General features: G+C 40.9%; 1 protein-coding gene and 1 long non-coding RNA gene across 6 annotated transcripts in view; one reads left to right on the top strand and one right to left on the bottom strand.

Moving 5' to 3' along the window:
- Positions 1-8426, bottom strand: part of LOC140247109 (uncharacterized) — a 32424-nt gene extending 23998 nt beyond the window's left edge. The window contains exons 1-2 of one of the 2 annotated variants that reach the window (XR_011902599.1): positions 8171-8426; positions 1823-1934 (exon numbers count right to left, since the gene is read on the bottom strand). This is a non-coding gene — a long non-coding RNA (uncharacterized lncRNA). The remainder of the gene's footprint in view (positions 1-1822; positions 1935-8170) is intronic. The other variant, XR_011902598.1, reaches the window with a different exon arrangement.
- Positions 8427-9014: 588 nt separating this feature from the next.
- The window catches only part of PCDH17 (protocadherin 17), an 80562-nt gene continuing 79218 nt past the window's right edge, over positions 9015-10358 (top strand). For all 4 annotated transcript variants that reach the window (XM_072357431.1, XM_072357439.1, XM_072357421.1 and 1 more), the window contains exon 1: positions 9015-9679. The gene's annotated coding sequence lies outside the window, so the exon portion shown is untranslated. The remainder of the gene's footprint in view (positions 9680-10358) is intronic.

Genomic DNA, 10358 nt, shown 5'->3' with positions numbered 1-10358 from the left:
TAATTTTTTAATTTTTTGTATTTTATTTATTTATTTATTTAAGTACTGGGTTCTGACTAATAACTTATGACAAGACTGCAAGACAACAGTTTGCCTGCAGAAAGAGGGATGCATAGCAGCACCATCCCAGGAGCAAACAGAGAAAGGAATTATGACTTTCATGAACATAATTTCCACTCTTCCTTGCCCCTGGCTCTAGGGGGGCACAAACTCCCACTGCTCTGTGCCACCAGCCAACTGTCAAGTCAGCTCATTTCAGTTGGCCAATGTGTTGAGGGAATGAAGCCAGAGCCCTGTGTAGCCTTGAGCACTAGTTGCCAATGCCCCATCAAGATGGAGACCTGAGCGGCTTGCTATCAATTCTTTCCAGATTTTGCCATGACCTGCAATTCCACTAGCCCATTTCAAGAAGCAAACCTTCAGTCTTCCTTATTTTCCTGCACACTGGGGATAAGAGTGTTTGACAGTCTTGTTTGGTAACTGTGCCACTGAAACCAGTATTGAGGTTGCAATTTGGTAGGCAAAACAAAACAAAACAATCATCTGCAACCTTGTTATCCAGTTTTAGCTGTTCTGGACACATCAGGCAAAGAATCTGATGTAGTAATGTCTTTCAGCATTTGTACTTATATTGTAGGTTTGACCCTCACTGGATCCTTCTCTCCATCAGAAAATGAAAGAGAGCTTCATACAAATAAATGGATTGTGTTGCATTTACAGACATGTCAAGCTTTGAAAACTTCATGCTCTAGACAGTCTTGCACTGCTGCAAATTGGTATGTTTTTCTTTAAAAAGAGAAAATTCTAACCTTTTACTTGACATATATGTGGGCAAAATGCCATACAGCATTTTGAAAGCTTATCTATAGTCTGCTGTTTACAAGTCTTGTTTATGTTGCAGCTCACATAAGAACACTCAAAAGAAAAGAGTTATCAGGAACACAACTGAACGGTTAACTTCAAATAGATGTGCAAACTAGCAAAGAAAGGGTTTCACCCACATAAAGTGTAAAGATGCTACTCCCTTTTTAAAAGATTAAAAAAAAAAAAAAAGAAAGAAAAAAAAAGTGACACAACTCAGCAGATATATTATTATTATTATTATCATTATCATTATTAGTCATCCCTAGATGTGTCCCTGGACTTTTGGGGTACAGAGTAAAAACAGTTTCATTACATTGTTGGTACGTTTTTTTCCCTCTAATTCTATGAAATTGCTGCAAGGACAGAGTAAATGGCATTCAGTTTCTCTATGAGATTTAACAACAGAATTGTTTAGAGTGTTGCAATCAGTTATGTTTAAAGTAGAGCTGCTAACTGTATAACTGAATGAGGGAATACTTTGGAAACAAAAGGATTGCATAACAGGCAAATTTAGCTTGCAGAATCTTCAGTGTGCAATGCGTGAGAAATTTCATAAGCCCTTGGGAATGTTTGCAATTCTGTTGGTTGGTGCAAAATACTAACTTAGAAAAAATAAACTGACAAAAACATGGAAATAACCCACAGTCAAAAAGCTTACTTTATTATTTTATTTTATTTTATTTTAATTTTTATTTATTTTTTGTCTGGTAGGAACTTTATATCCTTCAAATTTATATATAAACATACATAGATTATTTTGTGCTTAGATGTCATGCTTATTCTCTTCAGGAAGCTAAGTACTGTACTAAGAAACCAGAAGTTTCAATAACTATGATATCTTCATTCCACCTGGGTAGTGAAAGTAAGAATACCAGCAGAGGTGAATTTCTGTGGCTCAGGACTACATAGCATTTTACATTAGAATTATTTCAGTTCTCCCCGTTTCTCTGCTTCCTACCTCATCTTGCAGGTGGCAACACTGAATTTCCATAAAGATGTTGGTTCTTGCCTTCACAAACAAACTGTTGACCTGTGTGATTGATGCAACAGCCTTCAAACTTTTAGCAGCTCTGTGAGAGGAAAAAAAAAAGTCTACAACTCTTTGGCTACTGCAAGCAAACACTACTGAAAAAGAGTGAACAATAAAAACCTAACCATTGCATAAGAAGCAACACTCTGACGTTTAACATATTGGAAACTGTTTTGAATAGGTGACCCAAATCTCCTGCAGCTTGAAGGTGTGAAATGTGAGAAGCCTGTGATGTTCCAGTTAAGAAACTTAATGGTTCTGCAGTGCCAGCCCTATTCCTCTTGACTCAGCAACAGTTTCAGTCTGCTTTCAGTAATATCCTAACATAGAAGGCACAGCTATTTTCTTCTTAAAAGGAGGTGTAGTGACATGCTATACTGAAATTTCAGAGAATTTCAAATTATTACCTATGTTATCAGTGCCTTTAGGGACATACCTGTACAAGAAATATGAGAAATACCCAGCAGCTCCCTCACACTCCATTTGGAAACTAATCTTGTTTGTTTAGAGACTTGAGGGTTTTGTTTTTGTTTTAAAATGAAGAGAGAAGAAAAATATTATTTCCACATTTAAGTTTACATAACAAAAACAAAACTTTGAACTCTACAGGGTAGAGTGTATGCTTCACACCTAAGTTTCAGTGGGGTCCCAGAGTACAACAATCAGACTGTATTAATGCCTAATCCTATATGAAAATACAAGTTTCAGTATCATGCCTGCTCACCCTGAGGTTATTTTCTGTAAGCTTGCTCTTTCTGTTCAAGGCAAATTTCAGTGTCTTTAAATGCTAGTATACACAGAAACGGTATTCTAATCAGCTATTGCACAACTGTCACGTATTTCCCCACTGCCAGTTACCCAGATCTTTGAGGTGGTTCTGCTTCTACCTCTTCCTCAAAGTGAGTGGTACCAGCCCTCCCAGTAGGATTTTAAACTTCAGAAACCAGATTTCAAAAAAGTTTCATAAACTATCCCAAAGTGAGGTAGAATAAAAATGTGTAGATAAATATCTCCTAGCTCATATTGTTGTGACAGGGTGTATGGTCATCATACAGCAGCTCTGCAGTCTCCTCCTACAGTCCAGGAGAACATGATCTTTCTTGCCTCTCTGACACACCAATATTCATTCTGTTCCATGTATTTCTCAGCACTTTCTGGAGTTTCTGCTTGATTTTGTCTTTTCTTTCTAAGTTCTTCTCCTTTTAATGCCGCACTTCCTTTAGTTTCTTCTGCTGTGTTCTCTCAAAAGACACAACCTGCCTCCTTCTCGGAGTGCAGTCTAGCCCAGAGGAGAGGGGAAAAGACAAATATCCTCCCTGTCTACCACACAGAGTTTAATGGACATAGGAAACATTAGCCTGCAATAACTGCTGACAAACTAAACACCATCTACTACACTGAGTATCAATTAAATTCTAATGACATTTTAAAATTTCTTAACAAATAGTTAAACCTTTGCAATATTGAAGAGTGTATGTGGTCTAATCTCAAACAGACTTGTCACAGGTAATATACAAAACAGGCTTTCATCTGTAAAGGACTTAGTTTTTCAGTGAAAATGAAACATGTTGCTGATTTCTACAGGTCTTCATGCAAACTACCATGAACTCAAAAAATGTCAGTTTCAAAGGAGTTTTAAATTACATAAAAAGTTTGCTTCAGAAAGGCTGGTAAATACCTCAGAGCACATCCTTTAGTTCAAAATGCACATATTTTCTAATACATACTGAAACTCTGCTGTTTGTTTTCACATGGTGAATTCCTAACTTGCTAGCAGTATCTGTACATTTATTGCAACACGCCAAGCCGTATCATATGATCATTTTTGCCATGTCATATTTTACCCTCTGGAACTAGGATCATGTAATAAGAGAATGGTTAATATGTTCTACTGTTTTTACTTACATTTAATATTATAGTTGTTGTTGGATTGTTGTTTTTAAGGAAGTTATCTAAGTAAACAAACAGCCCACTTGACCATTACTTGAGTGTCCATCATCATTCTCAGTAACTTCATAAAGTACAGGCCAATTTCAGTGACATTTGCAAGAGAGACAGAAATTTCAAAGGTGATTATAGTTTGAAATTTCATTGAAGTTGATGGGTATGAATGAGAGAGGAAAGGATACTCTACGTAAAAAAAGGAAAAACATCCACTGCACCTTTCCAGGCACTCTCAGCCTCTCAAATCTACAGGGTAATGGAAGGCACAGGGGGAAGCTAATACTAGTGGCAGTGGAAAAATTAAAACACATACTTGTAGGGAACAGGTTTCCATTAGTTCGATTGCTCTTGAAGAGATTGTTTTATTCTTCTAAATTATTAAGAAAACATCTACTTAGTCTGGTTGAAACACAATTTTCTGCATCCTGTTTTCATTGTAATAATAAATAAATAAATAAATAAATTGATGTTTCAGTATGCTGTACTAAACAGTCATTAGACAACATGCCTGAAAGGAGGCATGAGAATCCAAGCCTTAAGCCACTTATCTTTGGCCTAACAAGTCATCCTGTCTCTAAGCCTAATGGATCTGGGTTTTTTTCTCTTTTTTTTTTTTTTTTTTTTCTCTTTTCCTCCTCAGAATGACACAGGTAGAACTGTAAATGAATTACGTTTCAGCTAGATGGAAGAAGTGAGTCCTAATCGCTTCAGCAACAATCTCACATTTATTTCCTACTTGCTCTCTCTTTCCTCAAGTATTTTTAATAGCCCAGTGCTCCACTTCAGCATCCTTTTTTTTTAATTTTCCCTACTTCTTGGCTCCTGCTCTTTATTAGTCTACTAACACCATCTACTCAAACACTCACCTTCCCCTGCCATTACCTACTGTACTGTCACTTCTTGTTGCTTTTCCCAGTAACTATTCTCCCTTCCAAATCCTGCTGTTTAAACTGACATAAAACTACTCCCATGCAGAGCCACAAAAGTCATTTAATCTATTGTTCCGTTGGTACTTTGAAACAATACTAATAAATGGAAGAAAAGTCCTTTTAATCTGTGTAAGTTATACTACTTCATCATTATGGGATGAATCAAATCAGATGAAAGGTTTCTATTGATTTCATTCAGTTTCTGGATAGTAGTTCTCTTACATTTCTCTAGATGCCATAAAATTTCTATTTTTTATTGTCATTTCAACTATTTTTCCATCACACTAAAAATAAAGCCTGCCATGCAGTAATTCCTTGATCACCCTTTTAGTCTTTCTTGACAATAAACAGATTTTATACCTTTTAATCCTCACACATAGTAACTGATCTTAATGACAGCATATTTTTAACAGTTCATTTACTTCGTTTTTAGATTCTGTAAGAACTCTCGATGACTACCATTTAGTTAGATACTATCTGCTCTTTGAGAATCTCTGTGGTGACACCTCCATACACACCCACATCTCATCTTTGTTACTAAAAAGAAAGCGGACTTGAGGAAATGTCTTCATTTGTTATGAGTACTGTAATACAGACATTTAATTTCTCTGCAGTACCTCCTCTTCAGTATAGCTAGTAGATCCACAAGTTTTGTCTCATGGCTTCCTCATTTTGATAAAGCATACGTCTGTATTTGAGGAGGTATTTTTATTCTCTGATAGATGTACTTTTTGTTCCTTGAATTCTTTCCTTGGCCTTCCTTTCTAATTTTCCTTCTTTCTATTGCTTTCAAGGTGATTGGATTTGGGCTTTCCCAATGATACATTTTAGGCTCAAACAACTTAAATACCGAACCTTGACATTTAGCTATATTGATCTGCTCCTCATCTCCTTATTTTCTTTTATTTGTTTAGGGATGTTTGTTCTGAAACTTTTTTTGTCTCTGCTTAAGTATTGTCTGTACTGAAATAAAAGATTTTCATTTGAAAACTTTGGACAGAGCATAGATTTTATAATGAATAATCCCCTCGAAATTCTGAATATAGCTTTATTATGCTCAAGATTAGTCAGTGTTTTTTAAAAATTTAGATTTGAGTTAAGCTCTATTACTACCCATTACTTAGGCTGAAGTCAGACTACAGCTTCCAATGAACAGATATTCCAAATGTCCAAAATTAGATTTCCAAAGCTTTATTTGATTCTACCACATACAGATCATCGTTAGGGCTGTTATATCGGACTCTGCTCCTTTGCTGAGCTTCTCAGGCATACAGCATTTAATGGTGCTTTTGTTTGCTTGTTTTGGACTGGCCTGATATAGTGTAATTCTTGTATATGTAATTGCTATAGTATATAGGATTTGCATTTTGTCTGTGCCTTTCCACAGCTTTTTTACAAATCTTTTAATAAACACCTTTAAATGTAGTTCCTATTTTGTTTCTTTTTTTTTTTTTTTTTTCAGTACACACTGACATGGCATACAGCACATAGGTATGATTGACACTCATTGGCATTACCTTCACACATCTTACTTCTATCTTTTCTATGGGGAAAATACAGCAATTTCCTGATAAGTGTATAGAAAATTATGATGCAAGTCTTAGCTATCAAACATGTAGTGTGCTCTACAAACTTGACACACAAAAAAGCATTTTAGATATACTGTAAAATCATTGAACAAATAAAATATTCATTACTTGCACAGGTGGATTAAAATCAATAAATGCCATTTTGTTGTTATAAACTGTCTGATGTAACAAACATCAGCCTAGCAAAGGCATGCATTCATATGCAGGAACAATTTCTTTACCTGGCTTTTTATTTTTATTTAGGCACGTAAGCCACTGTTGGGATTAGGAGACACAGTTTTTAAAGATGCCAAGCTGAGATTGTTTCCAAGGAATCACTCAAAATTGCTAATAATCAGATCCAAAAATGAGCATTAAAAAATAGGTTTACTGAAGTTAGCACTGGAAACCAGAATGAATTGCAGGGTGAAGGGATAAGAACTTTGCTTATGATCATCACGCGACAGGCAGACATAGTTTTGAGGATCTAGTGCTAGTGATTCACGTTTCATTTTTCCTCTAAATATTCTATTCGTGTTGTTGGTATCAATGAGATGTTACAAGCCGTAAGACGCTTGATTTAAAAAAAAAGGCAGAATTTACAAGCAAAGAACACAGGTGCTTGGATAACAGATTATATACTGTTCCCTTTAACTGATAGTCCTGAGTACCTGTTTTACAAACTGCAAAGTGCCCTCAAATGTATTGACTTGACTGTGGAGTCGGATTATTTACTGTGCAATGCTGAGTCATGTGAAAGGAAAGGCAGTCAGTGGGCTGGTGAGAAAAGTGATGGAGACACGAGCGCGCTCCCAAAGAAAAGACTTAGTTTTCTTTTCTTTTTTTTTTTTTAGTTTAACATCAGTAAACCAAATGATACACTGCCCTACACCTGTTACACAGTGTATGCCACTGTACTAGTGAAATGACTGTTTTACCCTGCTGGTGCTCCACTGGCTCCCTTCAAGCTCCCACACAGGTACACACGCAGGCCAGACACACATACCCCAGATGCAGCAGTGTCCCTAGCACGCTAGAGGGAGCCAATACATAATTACAATGACCTTTTTTTTTTTCTTTCTTTTTTTTTTTTTTTTTTTTTTTTTCCTCCAGTTATCATAGCACTCACAGGAGAGATACCTGGACATCCTAAGACAACCTGCGGGCTGGGCGTAAGGGATAAGGAAGGAAAGGAGTGCACAGCGCTCAAGCTGCAGTGATGCGAGGTCTCCTGGCAGCCCAGGCTCTGGCTCCGGTGTTAGCTACGTTTCCAAAGCCCTCCTGCTTTTACGGGTGACTTTTCCAAATAAGTGACTTGGCCGAGTATGCCAATTTCCATCAGCCAATCTGAAACCTTCCTTCGGAAAGCAATGCATGTTGTAAACATTTCCCTTATTTCGTCTGTCTGCCGCTCTTGCGCTGAAAGTTGGCACGTCTGAGAGCAGTGATTTTACACTGCCGCTATCGTATGGATGGTTTATTTATATACTGCATTTTAACACAGCGTTGGTTTTATGATGGCTACGAGACGAGTCGTTCTGCAGGGCATCCTGTCCGTGCCCGAGCTACAGAGACGTCTCCAGGACGGGAGATGGGTCCGGAAAGCACACTTATTGCATTGATGCATTATCAAGACTTTCTCCAAGTCGGATGATGTTTACAGGCACCGAAAGGGCTGGAGGCTATCCTACCGAGGAAGGCAACAGAGCTGCTTCTTTAAACCGAACCTTATAAAAGCCGCTCTGAAAATAATTGCCGGGAGCGCCTTCTAATTGCTCCGGAGTTGATTTTCCCCCTCGTTATTTTTTTAACCTTAAATGATTCATGCTACTTACACGCTCGTCACTCACAGCTCACAAATGGCAGCTTCCTCCCGGCACTCCGAGCTCTCACCTTGCCAGCCTCAGTCCTCCCCCCGCACCCGATAACCTCCCTCCGTGCCGTGCCGGACCGTGCTGTGCGGGGGGCGTGCAGTGCGTTGTGCCGCGTCGGGTGGGGAGGGCGCTGCAGCCGCTCGCCCCGCACTGCACCGCAGCGCACCGGGGGCCGCCCCCAGCGCTCTTTTCCTTCGGGGTGGGCGACACCCGCCTGGGGCGGCTCCTTCAGGGCTGCTGGGGGGGGGGGGCGGGCGGGCTCCCTTCTCCCACCCTTCCTCCCTGCAGCCCAGGGCGGAGTAGTCCCCGGGGAGCGGGAGGAAAGAGGTGGGGGGGGGGAAAGAGGAGGGGGGAGAGAGGAGGGGGGGTTTCGAGTGCTCCTTCGCAGTGCTTTGAAGGAGGAGTGCGCCCTTCGCATCTCCTCATGTTCTCTGCCCGTTATCACAGAAGACTTGTTAATACGTATTAAAATAAATGGAATAATAGCAAAGGGGGAGGAGGGGGGGGGAAGGCATTAAGGACGGAAAGCCGCGCGAGGGGGAGGAGGGGGTGAGTTGGGTAAGGGTTGGGGAAGCTGCGATACGCGGGTTCAAAGCCCCACGTCCCGAGCACCATGAACGCGGCGCGTCTCCCAGCGAAGCGATCTAATCAATGACACCCAACGTCCGTCGCCGCCCCGCCCCCCCGCCCGCCCGACATTTCCCATTGGCTGGAAGGCGTCGGGGCCGGTCGCCAACGCCTCCTCCGATTGGCTGACGGGGAATCCGTATCAATGTTTAAGCCGCGGCGTGAGGTGAATAGAGGCAGTCGGCGAGCGGCGCTGGGAGAGCGCGGCGAGGCAGCCCCGCGAGTGCTGCAGTGAGGGAGGCGAGGCGGAGAGGAACAGGGAGGGGGGAAAAAAAAGGAAAAAAGAAAAAAAAAAAAAAGAGGGGGAAGTGAGAGGCAGAGAGCGGCTCCAACTGTTGAATTTTCCCTGCATCTCCACTTCCTTGCGGGCGGCTGGTGCCATGGATCTGGCTTATCGGGAGTCGGCGTTCCTTTTGCGTGCTGTCTGGCTAAGGCTGGCGACCGTCTGTTTGCGAGGGGCCACCCACCAATGAGGCAGAGAAGAAATTGTGTTTTCGCTTTGGCTTTCGCCAGCCTCTCCACCACAGGTTGCAGCATTAACTCTGTACTTTGGGTCCGGACTCAAATAAAGGAGAAAAAGCAGTGCAGGACTGAGACTCGGAACTAGAGCTGTGTGTTGGGAACCTATGTTGCTTTGGGGTGTTTTCTACTTTTTTTCTTTTTTTTTTTTTTTTTTTCCTTTTTATTTTTCTTTTAATCTGAAAGAGCTCTGATTGTTGCACACATAACACTGAGGAAAGGTGGTTTAAAAACACTCAGCAAAGCAGGAGACAGACGCGCCTCAGTGCCAAGTGCGTGGATAACAGCCTTGTTTTCCTGATCCTCAGTCTCCAGGAGAAAGAGGTATAGTAAAAGTGTAGCTGGATCCGACACCCCCTTTCTCATTCTTTTCTTTTTTCTTTCCCCCCCACCTCCCCCACCCCCCCTTCCCCTCCAAAACATACATCTTATTATTTATTTATTTATTTTCTGTCTATAGAGTGAGTCAGAGAAGCGTTAGGGAGAAGCTGCAACTAATGTCTGTGAAGGGAGGAACATGAGGAGATAGTGAATGTGATTTGTTCCGCTGGATCTGACTCATCCAGCAGCCTGGAACACCTGCATTCGGGTTCTGCCATTCATTTATTTCTAGTTGTTAAAAGAATCTGAAACAAAATCGAGCTGCCCTTCCCCAGTATTTACTGGGAAAGGTAAATCAGACAGGGTAAGCGCATCTGGTGTTGCTGCTGCTCTTCCCACTATTACTGAGATGCTTGGAGAGACTGCAAGAGCCTGAAGGGGCTGCAAAAATGCATCACACCCGCCACAGAACTGCATAGGTTTAATATAGGTGAATCAGGCGATTAAAAGACCTGCCACTTTATTCACCACTGGGATTTCTTTTCTCTTCCTCTCCCCTCCCCTGAATGAAGCGGACTGGGCGGCAGTGTCACTGGGAGGAGATGCTGTATAGAAAGAAAAGCGAGGCACTTGACAGCGCAGCCCTGTGAATACAGAGACTGTTTTCCTTTTAGAGGGAGAC

The sequence above is a fragment of the Excalfactoria chinensis genome, chromosome 1 (genome assembly GCF_039878825.1).
Source record: "Excalfactoria chinensis isolate bCotChi1 chromosome 1, bCotChi1.hap2, whole genome shotgun sequence".
NCBI lineage: Eukaryota > Metazoa > Chordata > Aves > Galliformes > Phasianidae > Excalfactoria > Excalfactoria chinensis.
Note: the sequence above shows the minus strand (reverse complement) of the source record. Positions and strands in the feature narration are given on the sequence as shown.